Raw genomic sequence first — 27,329 nt, forward strand, 5'->3', positions numbered from 1 at the left:
TCTGTGTTTGCTACTCTCATTGCCGTGCGTGTTTCTTTCCTGGGCTAAGGTATCTTTTACTTTACGCAATAATAAAGAATGTTTTCAAAGCCAAAAAATCCCTTTATTGAAAAGAAACACAACTGCTTGGGGAAACAGAAAGGGCAAGGGGATGGGGTGGGGAATGGTACAATCACAGATTTGCATGTGTCCTGTTATCATACTCCACCTTCCATCTGGAGTGCTGTGCAATGAGCGCTGCACTTCAGGATGGCTATACTGCATGGTGATGGGGGTTGAGTGTAGTGAGTAAGGGTCATAGTTTTAGGGCTGGGTGGTGAAGCTGCAGGTGTTGGAGGCAGCAGATGGCAGTAAGAACCTGGATGTTGGGGAAAGTGGGTTGGAGGTGATATGGGGGCACAAGGGAAAGAGTTTTGGGACAAGGGCTGCAGGTATGGTATGGTCGGGCATGGTAGTGCTCCACCTGCATGGCTACAAGCACCTGGATCAAGTCCGCTTGGCGCTCCATTATGCTTATCAGCCGATCCATGCTTTGCTGCCGGAGTACCGTGCTTTTGTGCCGGCATGCCTCATTCTGCTGGTGGATCCTCCTTTCACTGTCCCGCCACTCCTGCACTTTTCGATTTTCATGACTTGAAGCTGCATTACTTCATGCAACGTTTTCCTTGCTTCTACGTGGCCTCTTCCTGATTCTTTGAAGTCTTTCGGCCAATGATAACACGGTCGGCTGAGATCTCAAGGTTGCATCTGTAAAGGCAAAATGCAACACTTAACAGAGGCAGCACTGTTCACACCAGACGGAGCAATGATTCCCCCATACTTAAGGGCAAGCACAGTCTACACAATAGCATAATTTGCCCGTCCCAAAGCGAGCGCACATAACCCACGGGAGCCCCAAAATGGTGAGTAATCACAGGGTCAAGCATGACTGACTGACTGACGGCTGTCCTCGGGTTTCTGTGCCTTGGGGAGAGCCAACAGCGGCAGGGGGCCCCTATACTGAACACTGTCCGCTCATTTTCCACAGGAGTTCGTCCTGGAAGATATCTTGCTGCTGAGGATGACCTGGAAAGCAAGGAAGGGTCTTCTACTGCAATGGAAATTCCGCCCTGGTCCATATGCAGCTTTCCTGTGTATAGCAGTGGTCTCCCCACCCCACATGGCACAGTGGCGTGGACAAGTTAGCCTTACTGGGACAAGGAACACAGTGGTTCTCCTGAGAAACCTGCGCAAGCGCATTGCCCAAGTTCTGGATGAGACCTCTGAAGAGATCACTGAGGCCAATTACCATGATGTGAGAGAGCACATCAACGCGCTATTCCACATCTAGGCATGCATGCAGCCCTACTCCTCCTCACCCCAAGAGCCCACACCAAATAACTTCCTTCCCAAAAAAAAAGCCGCTTACTGGGAACCTCTTCTGGTGTTTGTCCTTCCCCAAGCACTGGCCTCCGTGACTGGCTACCTTCCTCCTGGCTTGAGAACAGCTCCTGGCTTCATGCATCTAGGGATGCTGGGGTGTCTTCCTCCTCCTCAGCACCCTCACTCCCGCTTTGCTGCTGCTCCTCCTCCCGCCTTGTTGAGCTGGGCTCTGAAGTGTCCATGGTAGTACTCGGAGTGGAGGTGGGGTCATCCCCAAGTATCGCGTCCAGCACTTTGTAGTAACGGCAGGTTGCAGGGGCAGCACTGGAGCAGCTGTTTGCCTCGCAGGCTTTGCGGTAGGCATTCCGCAGCTCCTTCACTTTAACCCTGCCCTGCAGTGCGTCCCGGTCATGGCCCCTTTCTATCACGTCCCTTGATATCTGCCTGAAGGTATCGTAATTCCTATGGCTGGAGCACAGCTGGGACTGGAAGCTTCCTCCCCCCAAACACTGATGAAGTATTGTACAAACTACAGGATAAATCCTAAACCCCTATTCTTATCTTACATGGGCAAAACTCATTTGCACATTATGACACTATTTGACCCAAGTGTTTCCACCCGAACAAAGTGCAGCATCCACTATATGCAGTAATAAGTGCTATGGAGTTTTGGCAAAGAAGCCTACTCTGTTAGATTCTGTCAATTTTTTCTCTTTGAAGAGACAAATTGGTACATCTGAAAATTGGAAGCAAAACCAGTAAGACAGTGGTTGTTAATGGATGTTAACTTTTCAGGGCCTGAAGATTTATAAAGCACACAGAAGCATTTTGCTTTGTTTCTGAATATTAAAAAGATAATTATGTTTCCTGAGTTGTCTATATTTGAACTGCAAATCACTGAGTATTTTAATATGACCAGGTTAACGTGTCACCTTGATTGATTGCATATTTAAGGAAGACGAGCAGTTTTTAATCCACGCCAAATGTTGCAGTTGGTCTGCTCTTGATTAAAGTGGTTGGTGGTGACATATTGGCAGAAACTCTTTCTCAGAATCTTCTTAGCTAGCCAGATATCACAAAGTAACATCCTTGCAGTATTTTATCTGCTTGTCTCTTTGCGCAGTGGATGAGTTCTCCAGACTATGTGCCCTTATGAAACTTATAAAAGAGAAAGCTATAGATTTATTTACATCACATTTATGAGCACTAAATTTGAATATTGTCCTACATCTCCAGCAGTCTATTATGTTTAGATTACCTCTGATTCCCACTGAGCCTCTGAAGCAATACCACTGTTAGTAAAAGATGAAGACTGCTCGAGTTCCTGATGCCTGCTAAGTTAGCCTTTTGTGCTAGATTGCAGTAATTGGCTGCATGATGAACAGTAAATTTTGTTTTAGAGCCACAATCTTTATTTAATGAAGCAGGTAGGTTGCTTCTCTTTTTGTCTCATGGACTAGTCTGAATGCATGTCCTGTTTTTTGGCTCTTGAATAATAAGTGATTCCAACTAAGGACTGATATGAACTGGAAAAGTTATCAGTATACCAAGGTCGGTATAAGATATATATATATATATTTACCAATATAGCTAAAGCAGTGTAAACCCTGCTGTGGATGCAGTGGATTCCACTTCCTGAACTAGAATTTACCAATATAGTCACTTTTGTATAGGTATAACTGTGTCTACAGTAGGAGAAATTTGCCACTGTAGCTATCCTGGTATAATTAAAGCAGCACGCCCAGTGTAGATGAGCCCTAAGCAACAGAAGCATGCAATTAGCCATAGATTTAGAGCTTAGACCCTGGGGAAATTGACACTTTGAATGTGATGCTTTGACAAGTAAAAAGAGGGCAGCATCATGCAGAAGAATAAGTGCAGGGCTGGGGCTCAAGACTTGCTCAGCTATAATCCTGGTTCTGATATCAGTTCCCTCTGTGGTCTTGCGTAAGTCACTTCACTTCTCTGGCTCAATTTCTCCATCTGAAAAATGAAGGTATGAAGATTTACTTCACTTCCTCACAGGGTTGTTTTGATAATTAGAAAAGGAGTACTTGTGGCACCTTAGAGACTAACAAATTTATTAGAGCATAAGCTTTCGTGAGCTACAGCTCACTTCATCGGATGCATTTGGTAGAAAAAGCAGAGGAGAGATTTATATACACACACACACAGAGAACATGAAACAATGGGTTTATCATACACACTGTAAGGAGAGTGATCACTTAAGATAAGCCATCACCAGCAGCAGGGGGGGGAAAGGAGGAAAACCTTTCATGGTGACAAGCAAGGTAGGCTAATTCCAGCAGTTAACAAGAATATCAGAGGAACAGTGGGGGGTGGGGTGGGAGGGAGAAATACCATGGGGAAATAGTTTTACTTTGTGTAATGACTCATCCATTCCCAGTCTCTATTCAAGCCTAAGTTAATTGTATCCAGTTTGCAAATTAACTCCAATTCAGCAGTCTCTCGTTGGAGTCTGTTTTTGAAGCTTTTTTGTTGAAGTATAGCCACTCTTAGGTCTGTGATCGAGTGACCAGAGAGATTGAAGTGTTCTCCAACTGGTTTTTGAATGTTATAATTCTTGACGTCTGATTTGTGTCCATTCATTCTTTTACGTAGAGACTGTCCAGTTTGGCCAATGTACATGGCAGAGGGGCATTGCTGGCACATGATGGCATATATCAATTGGTAGATGCGCAGGTGAACGAGCCTCTGATAGTGTGGCTGATGTGATTAGGCCCTATGATGGTATCCCCTGAATAGATATGTGGACAGAGTTGACAACGGGCTTTGTTGCAAGGATAGGTTCCTGGGTTAGTGGTTCTGTTGTGTGGTGTGTGGTTGCTGGTGAGTATTTGCTTCAGATTGGGGGGCTGTCTGTAAGCAAGGACTGGTCTGTCTCCCAAGATCTGTGAGAGTGATGGGTCGTCCTTCAGGATAGGTTGTAGATCCTTGATGATGCGTTGGAGAGGTTTTAGTTGGGGGCTGAAGGTGATGGCTAGTGGCGTTCTGTTGTTTTCTTTGTTGGGCCTGTCCTGTAGTAGGTGACTTCTGGGTACTCTTCTGGCTCTGTCAATCTGTTTCTTCACTTCAGCAGGTGGGTATTGTAGTTGTAGGAATGCATGATAGAGATCTTGTAGGTGTTTGTCTCTGTCTGGGGGGTTGGAGCAAATGCGGTTATATCGTAGCGCTTGGCTGTAGACAATGGATCGAGTGGTATGATCTGGATGAAAGCTAGAGGCATGTAGGTAGGAATAGCGGTCAGTAGGTTTCTGATATAGGGTGGTGTTTATGTGACCATCGCTTATTAGCACCGTAGTGTCCAGGAAGTGGATCTCTTGTGTGGACTGGTCCAGGCTGAGGTTGATGGTGGGATGGAAATTGTTGAAATCATGGTGGAATTCCTGAAGAGCTTCTTTTCCATGGGTCCAGATGATGAAGATGTCATCAATGTAGCGCAAATAGAGTAGGGGCATTAGGGGACGAGAGCTGAGGAAGCGTTGTTCTAAGTCAGCCATAAAAATGTTGGCATACTGTGGGGCCATGCGGGTACCCATCGCAGTGCCGCTGATTTGAAGGTATACATTGTCACCAAATGTGAAATAGTTATGGGTCAGACAAAGTCACAAAGTTCAGCCACCAGGTTAGCCGAGACAGTATCGGGGATACTGTTCCTGACGGCTTGTAGTCCATCTTTGTTGGAATGTTGGTGTAGAGGGCTTCTACATCCATAGTGGCTAGGGTGGTGTTTTTAGGAAGATCACCAATGGACTGTAGTTTCCTCAGGAAGTCAGTGGTGTCTCGAAGATAGCTGGGAGTGCTGGTAACGAAGGGCCTGAGGAGGGAGTCTACATAGCCAGACAATCCTGCTGTCAGGGTGCCAATGCCTGAGATGATGGGGCGTCCAGGATTTCCAGGTTTATGGATCTTGGGTAGCAGATAGAATACCCCAGGTCGGGGCTCCAGGGGTGTGTCTGTGTGGATTTGTTCTTGTGCTTTTTCAGGGAGTTTCTTGAGCAAATGCTGTAGTTTCTTTTGGTAACTCTCAGTGGGATCAGAGGGTAATGGCTTGTAGAAAGTGGTGTTGGATGAGTCATTACACAAAGTAAAACTATTTCCCCATGGTATTTCTCCCTCCCACCCCACCCCCCACTGTTCCTCTGATATTCTTGTTAACTGCTGGAATTAGCCTACCTTGCTTGTCACCATGAAAGGTTTTCCTCCTTTCCCCCCCCTGCTGCTGGTGATGGCTTATCTTAAGTGATCACTCTCCTTACAGTGTGTATGATAAACCCATTGTTTCATGTTCTCTGTTTGTGTGTGTATATAAATCTCTCCTCTGCTTTTTCCACCAAATGCATCCGATGAAGTGAGCTGTAGCTCACGAAAGCTTATGCTCTAATAAATTTGTTAGTCTCTAAGGTGCCACAAGTACTCCTTTTCTTTTTGCGAATAAAGACTAACACGGCTGCTACTCTGAAACCTTTGATAATTAGTTAATGTTTGTAGAGCACGGTCGACAAATATTGCAATATGGGGGTGAAACATTACTGTTATCGTTAACATCTCTTACATGAAAATGAGTATGAAGATGAGTTCCAAAGAGTGCAGCATAGGAAGTTAGGCATGCTAGGAAGTTATGTTTTTCATACACATGAGAATAAATCATATACTTTCATTCTGAATTAACATAATCTTAGATTGAGGAACATAATAAAACAAGCAAGAATAAATGTTAAGCTTCCATGAGAGGGCACACTGTTCATGATGTTCTCTATAACAGCAGACTTCATTAATTGAAACTGACAGCCAAAATGGAGGAACTCAGAACTGAGAAGCAGGGAGGCTCCTTGGAACAGTAAAGTTTCAGTACAATGAAATCAGAACTGTAATAGTAACATACACCTTTACATACCAAAACATGCAAAAACTTCTTTATTTTCAGAAGTAAATGAAGAGCTACATGCAACCAGTAGTACTTTTCAAGTCTTTATGGGCTTGATTTTCAGAGGTGCTGAGCACCTGCAGCTCAGATTCATTTTATTTGAATTTTTGAATGCTTCGCACCTCTACAAATCCAATCCAATGGGCCTGAACCACAGCCCATTGGGGTCAATGAGAAGAATCTCATGGAATTCAAAGGGATTTGGATCAGGGTCTGTGTTCAAACTCCTTAATTATGTGCATTAGCCTTGGTATCACGTTCCCTCTCAAACTAAATGTATTATTGTGACAGAGTGTATCCCTGTATTGACCCCTTGCACACCATTGTAGTAATCGTTGTACGAAGTATACCTTGTGAGGTATCATTTCAAATCTCATAATTTGATGGTCATTATTGTCCTGGTAAAATATGTGTGGCAACAATGTATGTAAAGTTATAACATTCCACTCTATGGTGTTTCTAAATTCTGTTCCAAGTCTGGGGAGTGGCCAAACCAGTTCCTCAAAGACAATTGGAAAGCTGATGTCTCAGTCAGGTGTTGTAAACAAGGTCAGTAGACCGTTACCTGCTAAGTGGCTATTCATTGGCAAGGAAAAGGGGCATGGGCAATAAATATACATCTGAGCAAAGAAACAGCATGGAATTCCCCTCCACACAATCTGCCTGTTGCCATGCTCCCAGCTGGAGATGCTTGTCAAAGGAGGGAGAGGACTATAAAAAGAAAGGGGAAATCCCCAAGGGCACCATCTCCTCCTTCCTCTCTCTCTGGCCTTCAATTCACTGCACCAGAAAGAACAAAGGGAGCAGCCATTAAACAGAAGAATGTATCCTGGCCTAAGAAGTCTGGGCAGTAAGATTGTTGAGAACATGAGGTGAGAAAAACTTTACTTTGAATTTAACGTAGTTTGTTAAGTTAGGCATTAGTTGCATTTTATCTTTTATTTTCTTGTAACCATTTCTAACTTTTATGCCTCATTACTTGTATTCACTTAAAATCTATCTTTGTAGTTAATAAACTTGTTGTATTATTTTATCTAATCCAGTATAATTGAAAACGTGTCCAAGAAACTCCATTTGGGGTCACAGGATGTGTGCATATCATTTCTGTTAAATAAATGACAGACTTTATATAAGCTTGTATTGTCCAAGAGAGGGCTGGGCAGTAAAAGATGTACATTTCTGGGGGGAAATCTGGGATTGGGGGTGTGTTGGGGTCACATTCAGTCCTTATAGCACACTCTGTTGACCAGTCAGAGGAAGAGTTTTCACATTTAGAAGATTTACACATTCCTTTAAAAACCAAGGAGGAAGTATTGACTTCATTGACATTAATGACAAAACTCCCATTGACCTCAGTAGAGGCAGGATGTCAGAAGCAAAATTAATGGTAAATGATTTTCAGTACAACATTAAAAATTGTTGTGCACCAGAAAAATAATCCTCTTGTAAAGCTCACAGACATACTAAAAAAAAGGAATTAGGAATGATTTTGAGGATATTAAATAAAAGTTCCTAACATTATTCAGGGAGTCAAATATTTCACATCTTCCCAGTGCTGGAGTTCAATTCCTTTCATATGTGTGGATTTAGCAATAGTGTTGTAATTGCATTTTCTAGTGGTTAACATTGCCCTCTTGTAATGTATAAGATCCACAATATCCAACAGCACTGTCTTCCAAAGTGATCCTATCACATGCCCCATTGGCAGAAACAAATGAAGTGAAGTAATTAAATTAGTTAAGCATTCAAAGCTACCTAAACAGATACCTATAGAGAGATTCACAATTCTGCTCTCTATTATTCCTCATAAGATTTTGACAATATTACCTGGGAAGCAGTCTGCCTCAGCGGACTAGTAATTTAATATGGATCTTTTAATCTTTAGATTAATAAGTCAAATCCAGCCTACTCTAGTACTAAGCACAAGTCATTATTATTGGGCTGCTGTTTGGTGCTCTGTGTTAAGTGAGTGGGTTTCAGTCCAATTCCTGGTGAACAGTTGTCCAAATGACAAAATCCACCATCACAATTGGTACTCATTAGCACTCTTGTTGGGGAATTGTTTAGAGAGGTCAAGAGCTTCTTGGCCTTCTTTCATCTCTCCTTGAATCCCTTCAGGTCAAGGCTGAGGCACACTGGTGATGTGATGTGATGTGGGAAAGCTTGCATTGCTGCTGGTCTTGGTGCCTGTTCTCTGGATAAACAGACGACTTTGTTTTCCAGGACTGTAAATCTGGCATCTTTCAAAAGCACTTAATTCACTTAAGAAAACAAACACGCAAGCAAACAGCCCCAGTGACATTAGGTGAAGAGTGCCAGTTGGGTACGCAATAGAGAAAATTTACAATTGGGATAAATAAGCAGTTGATGTAATCATTTTCCTACACCTGGACCTGATCTTGTAATAAAAAGCACTGGGGAGGTTGCATGGCATAGAGTGTATGTGGGTGGTTTTTTATATATAAATAGACATGAGTTGTGTGAGTGTAGGCAAAGGCAGAGTATGGCGTAATACATAAAAATATATATACACTTGTTCTGAGGTCCAGAAAGGAGGTGGCAGGCAAACCAGCTGAGAGTCTCTGGATAAAGATAAAAGGGCTACAAAATAGAGATGATGTCATGGTAGAGGATCTACTATAGGCCACCAAATCTATAGTAGATGAGGTGGTGGATGAAGCATTTCTAGAATGAATAATAAAAATATCTAATGAGGAGTCATTGTGGCACCTTAGAGACTATCACATTTATTTGGGCATAAGCTTTCGTAGGCTATAACTCACTTCATTAGATGCATGGAATGAAAAATACAGTAAGCTAGTATAAATATACAGCACATGAAAAGATGTTGGGGTCAGTGCTAATGAGGCCAATTCAATTAGGGTGGATGTGACCCATTCTCAACAGTTGGCAAGAAGGTGTGAGTATCAACAAAGGAAAAATGATTTTTTGTGGTGACCCAGCCACTCCCAGTCTTTATTCAGGCCTAATTTGATGGTGTCAAGTTTGCAAATTAATTCCAGTTCTGCAGTTTCTCGTTGAAGTCTGATTTTGAAGTTTTTTTTTATTAAGAATGACCACTTTTAAATCTGTTATTGAGTGTCCAGGGAGATTGAAGTACTCTCCTGGTTTTTGAATCAGAGGTTTCAGAGTAGCAGCTGTGTTAGTCTGTATTCGCAAAAAGAAAAGGAGTACTTGTGGCACCTTAGAGACTAACAAATTTATTAGAGCATAAGCTTTCGTGAGCTACAGCTCACTTCATCGGATGCATCCGATGAAGTGAGCTGTAGCTCACGAAAGCTTATGCTCTAATAAATTTGTTAGTCTCTAAGGTGCCACAAGTACTCCTTTGGTTTTTGAATGTTACAATTCTTGATGTCTGATTTGTGTCAATTTATTCTTTTGCATAGAGACTGTCCAGTTTGGCCAATGTACATGGCAGAGGGGCATTGCTGGTACATGATGGCATATATTACATTTGTAGATGTGCAGGTGAATGAGCCCTTGATGGTGTGGCTGATGTGGTTAGGTCCTATGATGGTGTCCCTTGAATAGATATGCGGACAGAGTTGGCAATGGGGTTTGTTGCAGGGATTGGTTCCTGGGTTAGTGTTTCTGTTGTGTGGTGTGTAGTTGCTGGTGAGTATTTGCTTCAGGTTGGGGGGGGCTGTCTAAGAGAGGACTGGCCTGTCTCTCAAGGTCTGTGTGAGAGAGGGATTGTCCTTCAGGATAGGTTGTAGATCCTTGATGATGCGCAGGAGAAGTTTTAATTGGGGGCTGTAGGTGATGGCTAGTGGTGTTCTGTTACTTTCTTTGTTGGGCCTGTCCACGAACATGACACAGTTCTGCAATGACTTGGAATCCTACTTTTGCCATCTCTGACTCAAGGAATATCTCCACCACACCACTGAGCAGCACACTGACCTACAGAAACCTTCCTATCAATGCTACAAGAAGAAGGATTCTGCATGGACTCCTCCTGACGTTTGAAACAACAGACTGGACTTCTACATTGAGTGCTTCTGCCGAAGTGCACGAGTTGAAATTGTGGAAAGCAGCATCACTTGCCCCATAACCTCAGCCGTGTAGAGCACAACGCCATCCACAGCCTCAGAAACAACTCTAACATTATAATCAGAAAGGCTGACAAAGGATGTAGGATACAAGGCCTACAATCTTATCCCTGTAAGATGAGCTTAGTTATATTAGGACCTAGTTTCAGAGTAGCAGCTGTGTTAGTCTGTATTCGCAAAAAAGAAAAGGAGTACTTGTGGTACCTTAGAGACTAACAAATTTATTTGAGCATAAGCTTTCGTGAGCTACAGCTCACTTCATCGGATGCATTCCCTGTATCTGTACGAGTTTTTTCATGAAGTTGATAGATTTCCACTCCATACGGCTAAATTCAGTGCCTTGCATAATAACAGGAATGCATGTGATGAAATGAGCTGTAGCTCACGAAAGCTTATGTTCAAATATATTTGTTAGTCTCTAAGGTGCCACAAGTACTCCTTTTCTTTATTAGAACCTAGGTTTCAGAATGCTTGACATGAGTGCATGACCTAGGAATAACCCTATGCCAGTAAATTTATAAGATTACTGTAAAAGATGTGCCAATAGGTGATATTATGGAAGAATTGACTGCAGTAGACTGCAATGTATTGTACAAGACCATGAGACACCTGATTGTAACATCATGGAATGTTCTGATTTAACTGCAGGTTAGCATAGACACATGTTGTGTATATATGTTAATGAGAATAAGGAGAACTAAGAAACAACCTATGAAACTGGACACCCCAAAATTCCTGGGGTATGGAAGTACAGATAAAGAAAAGAGAGTTGAAACCCTCATGCATATGTTAGGCATTGTCAGAACAACAATATAAAAGCAGTTCCCTGTTTGGGTAAAAGTGAGAAAACCCCATGAGAAATCCCAGAAGGAACCATCTCTCTATCAATTATCATCTGCTGAGAGATCCATCAAACCCTAGAATATCATTGAGGATGTGAATATGACTACAGTCTTAGTCACTGGATGGGTTGTTGTAGGATTTATATACGCATGGATAATTGTAATTTCACTTATTGCTTTACTAAAACTACAGATAAGACTTTGTACTCATGATTGTGTCTGTGGGCATTATCTTTGGTCTTCATGTGTTCCTAGAGTCTCTAATTTTGGAAAAAGCACCAGAGGTGATTTTCACTCTGAGCTTGAAACTGTAGCAACAGGAGCTGAACCCTTAGTAGGCGGATACAAAATAACTAAATTCAATTTAAATTATAAAAAAGTCCACATTAGATATTAGGAAAACTTTCTAACTATAAGAAGGGCAGTTAAGCTCTGAAATAGGCTTCCAAGGGAGGTTGCTCAATCCCCATCATCGGAGGTTTTTAGAAACAGGTTGGAGAAACACCTGTAAGGGACGGTCTAGGTTTACTTGGTCCTGCCATAGCTCAGGAGGCTAGACTTGATGATTTCTTGAAGTTTCTTCCAGCCCTACATTTCTATGATTCTATGTAATGGTACACAAAGCTAAAGTCAGATAAATAGCTTTTCTTTATTGTAATAACTGATATCATTGTGGCTAAATTGCTGCAGCGAGAGCCAGATGAACTGGGTTCTATTCCTGGTTTTGCACCTGACTCTCAGTGTGAACTTGGCAATACTGTGTGCCTCAGTTTCCTCATTTTTTGAAAGAGGAGATAAAAATATTTACGGTGCCACCTCTAAGTGTTCTTTTGAGGTTTATCTTGTTACTGTTTGTAAAACCTATTAAGATCATCCAGGGAAGGCACTGTAAAATTATCTCTTATTATTTTATTGTATGAAGTACATTCCCGTTGGTCAAACAGCCCTTGAGCAAACAAATAATAGAACTGTATCTATATTTTGATTATTTAAAAAAATGGAAAGGAAGTTTAAGAAACAGATGCCAGGAGGGCATGGAAGAAGGACTATATGCTTAATCAGCAAAGATATGTTCATAGGATTTAGGAAAGATACTGGGAAGTACAGTCCACTGAACTAAAAAATAAATGTGATGCGTGGAGTTGTGTGAAAATCTATTTTCACGGTGATTTCAGCAAATATAGGTTCACACCTTCACAGAAGTGGTATATTATAGTAATACCTACAAGCTCCAAATGTGATCAGGCTCTGTTTTGGTATGTATTGCCCCTAGCACATAATAAGAGACAATCCCTAAAAGGAAGAACTTACTGTCTGAGACTCCAGTTCAGCTAGGTACTTAAGCATGTCCCTAATGGTGAGCATGTGTGTAGTTCTATTGTAGTGGTCTCACTGTGAGAAATACTAGCCTCATTGAAGTCAATGGCAAAATTCCTACTGACTTCACTAGGGCCAGGATTTCACCCATTCATTTCAAATGGATTACTCATGCTTAAGTTTAAGGATATGTTCAAGTAACTTGTGAAATTGGGACCCACACAGACAAAGAAAAGGGTGGGAGAAAGAATCTTGACAGCCATTTTGAGCTTCAGGCTTAAATGGAACCATAGTTCAGAGTAAAACTGAGTCAAAACCACAATTTTGACTGGAGTTTGCTTTCTAGCCACATAAATTGCCGAGTTCTTATGTTTTGCCACAAAACTATAAATCAGCCCAGGTTTGTTCAAAAAGTCAATGAGCCTTAGCTAATCTTCTGATGAACCTGGGCTGAGTTTTGCATTGGACATGAAATCTAGAACTAGCTGAGCTTCCAAGGGTTTTGTGTGTTACAAAAAATGTTTTGCACAGTTATAGAAATAAAACATATTTGGTGGGGACCTTAAAAACTTGCCAGTTCTACTTAAGATACTGAGATAAAATCACCTAGTTATCTGCAATATTCTTTTGTATTTACCTGTATTTACTATAAGAAATATTGATACAGAAATCATTTAGTTACCTAAAATGTTTATGGCTCTTAAAATATGCAAATACTCAGCAGAGTGGTGACAGTACATGCACAGTAGATCACATCATAGAAGTGCGGACTCAAGATTTAGGCCAACCCAAGTGGAATTAAGATGAGGAGTTAAGTGGGAAGATAAGTGGCATCTGACATCTCAACTAGGGCTACCATTTTATGATTATATATCTGTCTTGATTGATTGACAGCCATGTACAGTACAAAGCCCCTCTATAACATGCCATACCTACAGAAGAGACGTTCTGCCACTTTAACAAGATTAGTATATTTTGTCAACCCACTAGGCGGCTGGAAAACACCTTTTCAATACATCAGTGTTTTACTTTGTAAAGACTATACGTACCTTTAATGACCGACTTACAAAATGTGCCATTTGTCTTTGTAATCATGCTTTCCTTTTAATCATGTTCTTGCTTAGCTATTTTTCTGCCAGCCTCTGGCAATGTGTCATTGTAGCTCTAAGTGAAAGAGGAGCCTCTTAAAATAGAATGTAATCCTTAGCTATCATTTGATCAGTTTTAATATAATTTCAGTGCAATGAAAAGGTAATGAAAGTCTGAACTGTAGACTATGCAATTCATGGAAAGTCACTGCCAACATGTAGAAGTCATATTCAGCCTTTTGAAATAACAATATAAACCAAACAGCTTTTACTGAGTGGTCTGCAAGTTAAGTTAAGTGATGTATTTATTTATGCCAGATAACATAGTACAGTTCTTGGGAATGATATGTAGTGGCCCAATTTTTTAAATGTGACCTCTCTGATTTTTGAGTGTTTCCATTCTTGCATGTCCAACTTTAGACATAATATCTGATTTTCAGATGTACCATGCACTTACAGCTCCCATTGACTTCAAGTGATATCAATACCCTTCATTTCTTATAACCAGTCTACCAGTGTGCTTTGAGATCTTAATTCAAATCTCTTAAAGACTCCCATTTATTTCAGTGACCTTTGCAACAGACCATAAGTGCTGCTTAGAGATATCTAATCATCAAGTCCAGTTCCCTTTTTTTGCACTCAGTTCAAGAGACAAAAATCCACTTTTCTATTTCAGGGTATTTGCCAAAAACTGGAACCTTACCTAGAGCCTCTGTTGATTTCCATTGCCATGATATTGCAGTTTGGGGGGTTGTCATTATTAGTGTCACTGATTTATTTTGTTCCCTATACAGTTTTAGCTTGTCTATTATTGAGCTTTGGACTCAACAGACAATTTCAGTTCCCACAGAATTTATTTTTTGAGCTTTTTAAATATTCATTTTGTAATATGTTGCATTACTGTGTTAACTGCAGTGAGGTGGTTGTTTGGGGAGAATAATTTATAAGGGGGCAAAAGAGAGACTACAGCATCCTGAAACAAAGCCAATAAAAGCATTCTTTGTGTTCAGGTCTCATTCACACATGACTGCAGAATAAGAAAGAACAGCTCCAGATTAGAACTGTTCTTGGAACAGTTCCATAGTCTGATTGGGAGGGAGGAGCGAAGCTCTCCACACAGAATTCCAAGTTCTTCCCACACTCTAAGACTAGCTCATAGACTTTATGGTCAGAAAGGACCATCATGATCATCTAGTCTGACCTCCTGCATATTGCAGGCCACAGAACCTCTCCCACCCACTCCTGTAATAAACCCCCTAACCTCTGGCTGAGTTACTGAAGTCCTCAAACCATGATTTAAAGACTTCAAATTACAGAGAATCCAACATTAATCAATGCTTAAGTCTTCTAAAAGGTTCAGCAGTGTAGTTAATTTTGACATTTACATTGCCATCATTAGGCTTAATAGTTAACACTTGATTGAGATGCATGGAGTGTAGCTGTTCCAGTTCCAGGATATTAGAGAGGCAAAGTAGGTGAGGTAATGTCTTTTATTGGCCCAACTTCTGTTGGTGAGAGAGACAAGCTTTGAAGCCACACAGAGCTCTTCTTAAGATCTGGGAAAGGCATTGTGAGCATCATTGCTAAATGCAAGGTGGAACAGATTGTTAAGCATAAATAGTTAGCACATGTTCTAAGGGATAATTAACGGGCCACTCCACCTTGAATAGTCTCTTACAATATGTGCTAACTACTGATGCTAAACAATCTGTTCCACCTTGCATTTAGCTATGATGCTTGGAGTATCTTTCCCAGTCCTGAAGAAGAGCTCTATGTGGCTCCAAAGCTTGTCTCTCTCACCAACAGACCTTGGTCCAATAAAAGATGTTAAGTCGCCCACCTTGTCTCTATGATGAATGGAGGCAGTTCACACCTCTCAAAGCTACTGTTTCACTTTGCAGAGACAGTCAGATAACATTTTGGTTTCACATTCGGAGAATCATCTTCACAACCATAAAAGAGGGGCTACAAATTTAGCATTATTTAACATTACTTAAAACAAAAGCTTACATTGTGCGGAAACTGCTGGGATCTAGAAAAAGACTGTCACATACCAGCTCGGTCCTACTCCTGTCATTTGTATTGGTATAAGCAAATGTTTGGTAAGATTTGTTGATGGCATGATTCTCCTTTGCAGTAAATGGTCACATACTAACAAACAGAAGTGGAATGCCAGTGGGCAGTTTTGCACAGTGCTGTGGTGTCCTGGCAGTTTTGGTGGCATATGGTCTTTCATTTGATTTATTTTTTTAAACAATAAAAGCTTCTCTCCCTCGTGTTCTTACCCCTACTTTGGAGGGACTAATTTGGTTTGTGTGCTAGCACCATTCTAGGATTTTCCAAAATGGCAGCCATGCCCCTAAAATGAGACAGACTAATGGAAGCTACAGTTCATAATGCAGAAGACAGACAATACAAAACTAAAACTGGGAAACCTGGGTACAGCTGACTGAAAATACTAATGTGGCTTTTAATTTAGTTTAAAGGCACATCAGTAAAGGAAAACCCAAAACATTACTTTACCGAAACATGATCCTGCTGTACTACCACATTAAACTGTGCCTCTAACATTCTAAGCAAGGTCACACTCAGTACCTAGATGGAGATCTCCATGGAATGGCTAGGTTGCTGCAGGAAGTAGGGATGATGATTAAGTAGCACTCTTCCCATCAGTGTCAAATCGTTTCTCCAACATGAAGTTTTGATACATTGTGCTGCTGGAGGTGCTGTCCTTCAGAAGAGATGTACAGCTGAGTTACTGGCTTCATGTGGTAGGAATAAAAGAAAGAAAACAATTGATGATCACCTGTTTATAGGATGTGTCCTGAAGGCACTGTGTTCACCAAGACAAAGGGGGCACGAGGGAGATGTGCCATTCTCCCTCCACAAGAGGATGGGAAAGTACCTCCCCTCACCTCCAAGCCCCTGGCTGTGAGAAATCCAATCTCCATAGAATCGTAGAATATTAGGATTGGAAGAGACTTCAGGAGGTCATCTAGTCCAATCCCCTGCTCAAAGCAGGACCAACACCAACTAAATCATCCCTGCCAGGGCTTTGTCAAGCCAGGCCTTAAAAACCTCTAAGGATGGAGATTCCACCACCTCCCTATGTAATCCATTCCAGTGCTTCACCACCCTCCTAGAGAAATAACATCTTTCCATTCTGCTCAGAAGCAGCCTTGTATTGACATTTCTCCTGGAAAAACAGCAATGAGTGAATGCAACTGTGTTTCTCCTCATGGAATCAATGCACATATACATAGGAGGGCATGAGATGGGCAGAATCTTTAGCCCCTCCATGGAAAATACAGTTGGAATCTTCACCATTCTTCTTCACACAGAGTGCCCAATGACAAATTCTCCATATACTGCTCTACTCCTTCTGGTGAGGAAGAGGTGGTGACCTCTCTTCCCAAGGCAGTGGCACTTTGATACATGATAAAATTTTAGGTGAGTCCTCTGCCCACTCAGTCTGCAGGGTTGTCTACACTGCCCCCCAGCTCAGACTACAGGAGTGTGACTACCAGTGTGCACTAAAGTGCTGCACTGTACCTCCTCTATGTGGACACTGCAGGCATGAACTAAAAAGTTCCTAGTTTGCGTTAACTTAGTTCTCTTCAGACAGAGCTGCATTAATGTAAGCTAGGAACCTTTTAGTTCATGCCCACAGCATCCACGTGTGGGAGTTACAGCGCAGCACTTTGGCGTGCACTGCTATTCGCACTCCTGTAGTCTGAGCTAAGAGGCAGTGTAGACATAGCCTGAGTCCGATTTGTTGGAATGACAGAAACAGTGGTCCAGCACTAATCAGTTGTGCATTAACCTGCAGACAAATTTGAGGACTCTTTCCAGCATGGAACCAGTTCACAACAATGAAAGGATTTGCCAGGCACCTGCTCATAAATAATAGAAACCCACCTGTTAGTAGGATAAGTGTAGGTCATCTCATTATACTATGAAAAACTATATTATTGTCATTCATATAATTGGGAATCAAAACTTAAGGGTCTCCATTTCAAAGATAAAGATCAATAGAGCTAGTCCACTTTTTTATTATTTGAAAATAGAATTTTTCACAGTTTTTTTAATTTTTAAAATGTTCCCCTTTTTCCAAAATTTACATGAAATTTTAAATAAGTTTATGCAAAATCTATATTTGCTTTTGTTTTATTATTTCATAGGTTTTTACTTCTAATTTTGATCGTTCAACTTAGTCACATGGATGATTGTTTCGGAAAATGCATAATTTAAAACAAACATTTCCACAGAAAATTCCTTTGGAACCACTATGGAAGAATGATTGAACTAAAAATACTTTCAAAGTTTTCCAAAATTTTGCAATCCCTCTCTTCTATCTCACCTTCCATATTTCTGTCAATCTTACCTATAAAATGCATGTGATGTGGGGGAGGGTGGGGGTGTTCTGTTTTCTTAACCACCCTACCCCTCAAACCTCACACCAAATAACCCCACAGGAAATTACATTGTAAAAAAAAACCGGCAGAGAACATTAAGGCTCTGATCTTGCAGCTGATTCCAGGCTCATGCAAGGGTCTTTCCACCTGTAACAAATTGCTGGGTCAGGGCATAAGGTTGCACAGTTAAGCACTCAGAAGTCAAGAAATATACAAAAAACGTGAACTCTCCCCTTGGTGCATAATGACACATTCTTTAGTGGTATGACAAGATATTGTTTCTCAGACAATCTAACAATATTTTGTACAACGTTATGGAAATGCTAATGCATACTGCCCTAATATTTATCTTTTATACTTGCATGAATTGTCCTGATCATCTTAAATATTTAGGCTTCTAGTGTGATAACTTTTTTCCTTTTATAACTTTAACAATAATTATTATGTAATCTATGTGCTGTCTAGTTTATTTTCAGTAAGGGTAGGAAGGTTGACACCCCCCTTCCCTCCCCAGACCGAGACTCAAGAGAGCTGGGTTCAATTCTTGGCTAATACAGTATCTGTCTTTGTGCTTTTGTGCAAGGCATTTAAGCCTGATATACAATACAAAGTTTTACCAGCAAAACTTGCTTGCTGTTGGCCAACCTTCCATGTATCAACTCTTAATTTTGAGGCTTGCCAACAAAACCTTGAACTTTTGCCAGTGAAGTTAAACCAGTTCCCCAAGCAACATAAGCCCTTAACTGGGGCTGTTCTATTGGCACAAGACTTGTGTGGATGCTGAAGTACCCGTACTGACATAAGCGGTCCTCCAACACCAAGCCCATAATGCCTGTCCCCATGGCAGCAACCGCTTTGGTCAAATTTTTGAACTCTGCTGCCCAGGTCTCACAGTGGATGCTGGCAGATTGGGAGGTAAAACTTTCTAGTGTAGACAAACTCTTAATCTACCAGTATCCCTGATCCCCATCTGTAAAATTGGTATAATTCTCTACTTCACGGGGGTGTTCTGAGGATAGAGTCGCTCAAATACTACAGGTTTCAGAGTATACTACAGTGATGGCCGTGTATAGATTTAGATAGAATCACCACAGCCTCCTTAAGTGAAATTCACGAGATGAAATTAACTTTAGCAGGCTACATATAACAGCCAAATTTCAGTAATACCTTTTGTTTTCATTCATCTGCAGTATGTTATGGAAGTTCAATTTACTGGGTACTTTTCATAGAGGTTCCTTTTGTGAATTAGTTTATCTTGCTTACACAGAACAATGCACACTACTAAAAGATGTGTATCAGCCTGTAATAACCATTTATGATGATAACTGAGGCGTAATATATAATCATACAGTTAAGATTATTCCCCCAATTCAGCATCTCTATGTAGGAAGGGGGCTTACGCACGAGCTTAACCTTAAGCATGTGCTTACTTCCCATTATCTTCAATGGGATGTAAGCACATGCTGAGGTACTTTTCTGAAATGGGGGCTATGTCATAATTTGTATGCTCAAGTATGCAGAATTAAAATTACAACTTCATTATTTCCTGACTTTTTAGTGCTCACTTGTGCAACTTTAAGGCTCCCTTATATATATGTAATATATAATATGTATATGTAATATGTAATTATATTAGCATTGTTTTAAAGAACAGCATATTTCTATGCTAACAGTTAAGTTTTCTCTGGGAATATGCAGCACGTGTATTCTGTAAAGAACCCTGATACTTGCAAAGATCTATATTAAAATAAAAGAAGTTCTGTCTAATCTACCTGATCAGTGCATGAACCGTCGACCAGCAGCTGGTAGAAGACCTCAAAGTGCTGGACTTGGTCAAGTACCATCAAAGAATGCTTACCTTTTATAATGCAAAGCACATAGGGAAGTTATATTCATTTGCCACTGGTATGGAATTCAGTCTAAGTTGAACTAGGAAGCTGATGTTATAGACTAACAGTTTTTACATCCCAAAGCAGAGTGTAAATAGATGAAGGGGAATCTGCCTTCTACTCTAGACTGGCTGGAGGCTCACATCATCAACATAAAATTACTTTTCTTTGCATGCATCAATTGAAAGTGCCATTGCATAGCAATTAGATGTAATGAAGGGACGCTGCTAGCTCAGACATTTTGACAGACCTTCTGTTTATTATTTTTAAGGGAATAGATTCCACAACCTGGTTTTTTATTTTTTTTAATAAACTGCTTTTTCTTATTGGTTTTAGCTTTTCTGAAGAAAACGCTTGCTTGTTGGCTCAGTAAATGGAGACAAGCAGAGCAAACTGGAGTCAATAGCTTTTCCCTTGAGTATGGGCTTATTTCATTCCTGATTATTGCAGTTGGGAAGCTATAATAATAATAAATCTAAAATTTTGCTGAAAGCTGGAATTTAAGGTAACACATCGATTTTAGAAGTTTTCTGTCTTGATTGAGTTATTTTTCTTTTTTTCTTTTTTTTTAAATAACTATTTATTTATTTAGGAAGTTTTAGTGGGTTTACAAAGTACTGCCATGTAAATATCAGAAATAAAATGATAATCGTTGCAGCAGTGAGCTTATATATTTTTTTGTTTAGAGAAACATTGTACATAATAAAATCATCAGATCTCTTAACAGGCATTACCATATTACAGAGTGTGTTCATAGTTCCAAATATTTTGTTATCACAGAAAACTTTTGAGAGAAAAGAGTAGGACTTTCTGTTTAAAGTCCTGTCCCATATGGACATTGAATCCAGTTCCTTATATGGATATCTACTCTTTTTACCATCCCAAAACAGCTGTGTGGGTCAATGGGGTTAAATTTCCTCTGAATTACACGGGGAAATAAACAGGGATGTCTGTTGTTTCATTTACTTTGGAATTGTTCTGTCCAGCTAATTGGTTTTCACTTGGCTCTGAAATATGTAAGGTTAACCAATTTTGGAAGCCATGTTAGTACATCTCCTCCCACTCCCATCCTTCTAAAAACATGTACATAGGGAGACAAGTTATTACTGATAATACTTTTGTCGGAAAGTGACTCCTTCAGGATCGTGCTCTGATTGTATTTGTCAGATCTTCACTGCAGACACCCAGACCTTGTCTATGCACTGAGTTGTTACTCCTGGGGAATTCTGGCCTATTCTGCATGCACGAAAATCATGTCCCCTGAAGATTTTTTTGCCAGAGAGGTGCTGCAATTGCATCTTTTGCCCACCTGGGGCTGCTGTGGTGTCAGAAGAGAGGGCAGTGGCTCATAGGCTGGAGCAGCCATCTGTGGAGAGGGAGAGGGCAGAGGCCAGGGGAAAAGGCAAAGGATATGGGAGGGGACAGACAGCGTGGGGCACATGGGGCTGCTGGGGAGGTCACATAGACTGGGATTCAAAAGCACTAGTGGGGGGACAGACTGGGATGGGGGCACAGGAGCTAGTGGGGTGACAGCATTAAGTTTGGAGCTGAATTGGAGGGCGTGCAGGGCCACTTCGGGACAGAAGGGGGAGTGCAGGGACACATGGGGATGGGGGGAAGGAGGGTGCAGAGATACATGGAGATGGGGGAGGAGGAGTGGCTGAGTGGGGGTACTGGGACACCTGGGGAGAGGGGCAGATGTGCCTGACTGAGAGAGGCTAGGGGTCAGCCAGGGTTTCCAAATCCCTAAAAATCCTTCCCCCCCCCTCCCCTCCCACAATCTGTTCCATACATCTCTCACCTACACCCAACAACCCTCCAGGCTCCTTCCCAGACTCCTTTCCAACAATTACTTCCCTGTCCCTCAGCTCCTCTCTTACTTCTGACTCTCCCAAGGCTTTCTCCTTTGCTCCTCCATTACCCCTGACTCCACCAAGCCTTTGACTGCTTCTGAGGGGTGCGCGAAATATTTTTCTGTACTGTTATTTAAATGAATTATTACTCAATATTCTCTATTAATATGCCTAGTAAAGAAACTATTTGTCAAAAAACATTTCCCGAATCTTTTTTTTTTGTCTGTATAGTTACAGACATACTTGCTGACAGGTATTTTTAAATAAATTACCAGAATAATTGAAACTGGCATGATTATATATTGTTATTTTGACAAATAAAATATGCAGAATTTTAAAATATTGTGAGCAGAATTTTAATTTTTTGGCACAGAATTCCCATAGTAACTGTAACTGATATAGTTTCGTTCCTGATTATTGCAGCTATGACACTAAAATCATAACAATAAATCTATACTCTACTGGTACAGCTAAAATAGTACAATCCTCCTTGTATCTGTATTGATATAAAGCAGTGGTTCTCAAACTAGGGCTGCTGCTTGTTCAGGAAAACCCCCTGGCAGGCCGGCTGTTTTTTTTACCTGCCGCATCTGCAGGTTCGGCCGATCGCAGCTCCTACTGTCTGTTCCAGGCCAATGGGGGCTGTGGGAAGTGGTGGCCAGCACATCCCTTGGCCTGCGCTGCTTCCTGCAGCTCCCATTGGCCTGGAGCAGCGAACCGTGGCCAGTGGGAGCCGCGATCGGCCAAACCTGCGGACGCGGCAGGTAAACAAACTGGCCCAGCCCGCCAGGGGCTTTCCCTGAACAAGCAGTGGCTCTAGTTTGAGAATCACTGGTATAAAGACAGGTTTCAGAGTAGCAGCCGTGTTCATCTGTATCCGCAAAAAGAAAAGGAGTACTTGTGGCACCTTAGAGACTAACAAATTTATTTGAGCATAAGCTTTTGTGAGCTACAGCTCACTTCATAAGATGCATTCAGTAGAAACTACAGTGGGGAGATTTATATACACACAGAACATGAAACAATGGGGTTACCATCACATTGTAATGAGAGTTGTCAACTGTCTAAATGGGCCATCTTGATTATCACCACAAAAGTTTTTTTCTCCTGCTGATAATAGCTCTTCTTAACTAATTAGCCTCTCACAGTTTGTATGGTAACTTCCAACTTATCTGTATGTGTATATATATATATGACTTTATGTTCCATTCTATGCATCCGATGAAGCAGGCTGTTGCCCACGAAAGCTTATGCTCTAATAAATTTGTTAGTCTCTAAGGTGCTACTGGTATAAAGGTATTTTATACTGGTATAGCTATTACCAGATGAATGGGGATAAGCTACACTTGTGTAAGGCACCTTTATACCAATATACCTGTGTGCATACAAACAGTTGTACCATTTGGGGGTAAAAAAAAAATCACCCCCCAACCGAAATAGTTATACCAGTTAAAAAACTATGTGTAGACCAGTCCCTAGTTGCTCCCAAAACTGAGAAGTATATTGTCCTCCAATAGGAAATGACATTAGTTACAAAGGCTTTGCTTTTTAAGCTTGAATGTGTGGTGACAAAAGACATCTTTGTTTCACAAATGAAGTCTTGTGTAAAAGTTGGCGCAGTGTTTCGCAGTTAGGACATTATTCTTTCCTCCCCCTCCCCTCCCCCCTGGCTACCCAGATCTATTTTTGTTTTGACTAATAAATGAACCCTTTCTGATCAGATAATCATTGTAGACCGAGATAGGGTAAGATGTGTGGTAAATAATGTTTGCTGCTGCTGCCTGTATTATTATTCTCAAATATTGGATCATGTAACGTGGGCAAAAAACAGTCTTATGAGATTGTTGATGACTGATTTGGTATAATGTATTTCATGATTGTCGCCTGTTATGTTATGTAGGTATGATGGTGGTTTTTTGCACAATTGCGAAAGTTGAATGAGAAATGTCTACAATGGGTAAAAAGAAAACCTTTTGGATAGTCTCCAGTCTATCACACACTCATGAGAACTCTCAACAGGTTTGTCTGAATTCATTTTTTACTTCAAAGCTGGTAAAGGGACTTCTGTTCAAGCCTTTAGTTTTTAAGTACAATTACTAGATTATAAAACCGAGAATCATGTAGGGAATTTGCACATGCATGAACATTTACAACAACACAAATAGCAGAAATAAAACATTTTAGCCAGTAGCCAGTTTTTCCTTTAGCCACAAATGGCATCTTCCTTTGGAATTTCAAATAAGATAAAATTGTACTGATAAAAGCTGTACTGAAGTGACATCCATACCACTGTGTGCTGAGAAAGACATAGTCTAGTGGGTTGAGCAGGAAATGAGACTTCATGAGGCCAGGGTTGCATTCCTAATTGTCAGTGACTCACTCTACCACTGTGGTCAAGTCTCATAAGACAAATTTTCAAAAGTGGCCACTGATACAGGGTGTCCAATTTGAAACACCTTAGGGCTAGTCCACATGGAAGCTTAGAGCACTAGCCTGCTACACATTAACTGGCTGTGTGGATCCTGCTGTCAGATGCAAAGAGTTCTGTAGTGTGCTTCGACCTACTGCTGAAAGGTAGTTTTAGAGTGTGGTACCACACCACCAGTTAGTGCACAGCAGGCTAGTGCACTGTAGGTTTACACTCCCACTTGCTGCATTCCATGTGGACAAGCCCATCAGCTTAATTTTCAGAACTGCTGATGCCCACACAACTCTTATACTCTTATACTGCTGTGATCATCATAGTATCTGAGCACATTCCAGTTGTGCACTAAACAACATGACTATCATCTGTCATACATGGCTTGTTCATTTTCTCATCCTCTTCCCAGAGGGAGAATCATGTGTTCTGTGTAGTGTGTGTATATATTATTTATATATATATAATTCTGAGATTAAGCATACTTATACTCACACTCACATATATATATATATATATATATATATATGGGGGGGTTTATACTGGAAATTCTCATTCTTATCTCTTGGGTGGGTATATGTATGCTAACAATGGATGACATCAAGAAGGCTGAGGTGTTTAATGCCCTTCGGTCTTCGCCGTAAAAGTTAATTGTGCCCAGATACTTACCACAATATTAACGATGAGGGAGAAGGAACACAAGCCAGAATAGGGAAGGACCAGATTAAAGAACATTTAAATGTTAGATGTATTTAGATCTGCAAGGCCTGATGAAATTCACCAAAGATGCTTAAGGAACTAGCAATCTTGGAACCATTCACAATTATCTTTGTGAACTCATGGAAGAGGGGTGTGATGCAGTGATGTGCTGCCAAAATCTTAATAACGGGTTCCCTCCTCACCCCATAAGGGGATCGTTTTCCACCCCCGCCCCCCGGGACTCCTGCCCCATCCAACCCCCCCACGTTCCCTTGACGCCCCCCCCAAAGACCCCTGCCCCATCCACCCCCTTCCCCATTCCCTAACTGCCCCCAGAACCAGGTAGGAGGTCTCGTGGGCCACCATAGTGGGTGCCCACCCCACCCCTAAGAGCCAGAAGCACCTGCCAGGGGGCGAGGTGGGGAGTCCCGGAGGTGCTTACCTGGGGCATCTCCCAGTAAGCATCCGGCAGGTCCCTCTGGCTCCTAGGGGCGGGGAACCATAGCTGGGGGGGAGCAAGGGGAACGGCTCCCCCACTGATCACATCAAAAGTGGCACCTTAGGCGCCGACTCCCTGGGTGCTCTGGGGCTGGAGCACCCACGGGGAAAATTGGTGGGTGCAGAGCACCCACAGGCAGCTCCCCGCCCCGCGCCCAGCCCCAGCTCACCTCCGCTCTGCCTCCACCTCCTCCTCTGAACGCGCCACCCGGCTCTGCTTCTCCGCGCCCCCCCCCCCCCCCGGCTTCCCGCGAATCAGCTGTTCGGCGGGAAGCTGGGGAGGGCTGAGAAGTAGGCCATGGCTTCACACTCAGGCCGAGGGTGGCGGAGGTGAGCTGGGGTGGGAAGCGGTTCCCCAGCGTGCCCCCACCCCCGGGTTACCTGCTGCTGCATGGGCAGCCCTCCTCGAGCCCCCCTGCCCCAGCTCACCTCCGCTCTGCCTCCCTGGGCTTGAGCGGGAAGCCGCAGCCTGCTTCTCAGCCTGCCCTGGCTTCCCGTGCGAACAGCTGATTTGTGGGAAGCCTGGGGGGGAGGGGCGGAGAAGCAGAGCAGGGTGGCGCGTTCAGGGGAGGAGGCGGAGCGGAGGTGAGCTGGGGCCGGGGGTGGGGTGGGGAGCTGCTGGTGGGTGCTCTGCACCCACCAAATTTTCTCCTTGGGTGCTCCAGGGCTGGAGCACCCGTGGAGTCAGTGCCTAAGGCGCCACTTTTGGCCGGTTAAATTTAGAAGCCCTTTTAGAACCGATTGTCCCTCGCGGAACAACCGGTTCTAAACAGGCTTCTAAATTTAACAACCGGTTCTAGTGAACCGGTACGAACCGGCTCCAGCTCACCACTAGTGTGGTTCCAGAGGACTGGAGAAGGACATAGTGTTTATTTTTAAAAAAAGGCACAGAAGACCTGAGGGATTATAGACCACTCAGCCTAACATCAATACTTGGAAAGATACTGGAACAAATTATTAAACAATCCATTTGTAAGAACCTTAAAGATGATATGGTAACAAGTAATACCCAACATGGATTTGTCAAGAACAAATAATGCCAAATCAATGTCATTTCCTTCATTGACTGGATTACCACTTAGTGGATAGGGATCTTGATTTTTAGTAAAGCTTTTGACCCAGTTCCTGCGACATTCCCATTTGCAAACTAGGAAATTGTGGTCTAGATTAAATTACTGTAAACTGGGTGTACAACTGGTTAAAAGACCATACTCAAAGAGCAGTTATCAATGGTTCACTCTTAAACTGGGAGGAAGTATCTAGTGGGATCCTGCAGGGCTCAGTCCTGGGATTGGTGCTATTTTATGTTTTCATTAATTACTTGGATAATGGAGTAGGGAATTTGCTTATAAAATTTGCAGATGACACCAAATAGGAGAAGTTGCAAGTATGTTGAAGGACAGGATTTGAATTCAAAATGACTGTGACAAATTGGAGAAGTGGGCTGCAATCAGCATAATGAAATTCAATAAAGACAAGTACAAAGTACTATGCTTAGGAAGAAATAATCAAATGCACTACAAAATGGGGAATAACTGGCTAATCCGCCATACTGCTGAAAAGGATCTGGGGGTTATAGTGGGTCACAAATTGAATATGAATCAATAATGTGATCCAGTTGTAAAGGAGGATAATATAATTCTGGAGTGTATTAATAGGAGTGTTAATTGTAAGACATGAGGTAATTGTCCTGCTCTGCTTGGCACAAGTGAGGCGTCAGCTGGAGTACTGGGCACCACACTTCAAGAAAGATGTGGACAAATTAGAGAGAGTCCAGAGGAGATCAATGAAAATGTAAAAAGATTTAGAAAACCTGATCTATGAGGAAAGGTTAAAAAACTGGACATGTTTAGTCCTGAAAAAAGAAGACTGAGGAAAGATCTGAGAACAGTCTTCAAATAGGTTAAAGAAGATGGTGATGAATTG

At 41.9% G+C, this 27,329-nt stretch overlaps 1 protein-coding gene and 1 long non-coding RNA gene across 2 annotated transcripts in view; one reads left to right on the top strand and one right to left on the bottom strand.

Annotated features, from left to right (window-relative positions):
- Positions 1-27,329, top strand: part of SLC35F1 (solute carrier family 35 member F1) — a 432,911-nt gene that overhangs the window by 130,742 nt on the left and 274,840 nt on the right. The window lies entirely within an intron of this gene.
- Positions 1,761-25,889, bottom strand: LOC119852705. Its single transcript, XR_005291793.1, has 4 exons — positions 25,833-25,889; positions 16,226-16,392; positions 13,592-13,706; positions 1,761-3,345 (listed from the first exon to the last, which is right to left on the bottom strand). It is a non-coding gene; the product is annotated as an uncharacterized LOC119852705 (long non-coding RNA).

This window comes from Dermochelys coriacea, chromosome 3 (genome assembly GCF_009764565.3).
Source record: "Dermochelys coriacea isolate rDerCor1 chromosome 3, rDerCor1.pri.v4, whole genome shotgun sequence".
In the NCBI taxonomy this organism is placed as follows: domain Eukaryota; kingdom Metazoa; phylum Chordata; order Testudines; family Dermochelyidae; genus Dermochelys; species Dermochelys coriacea.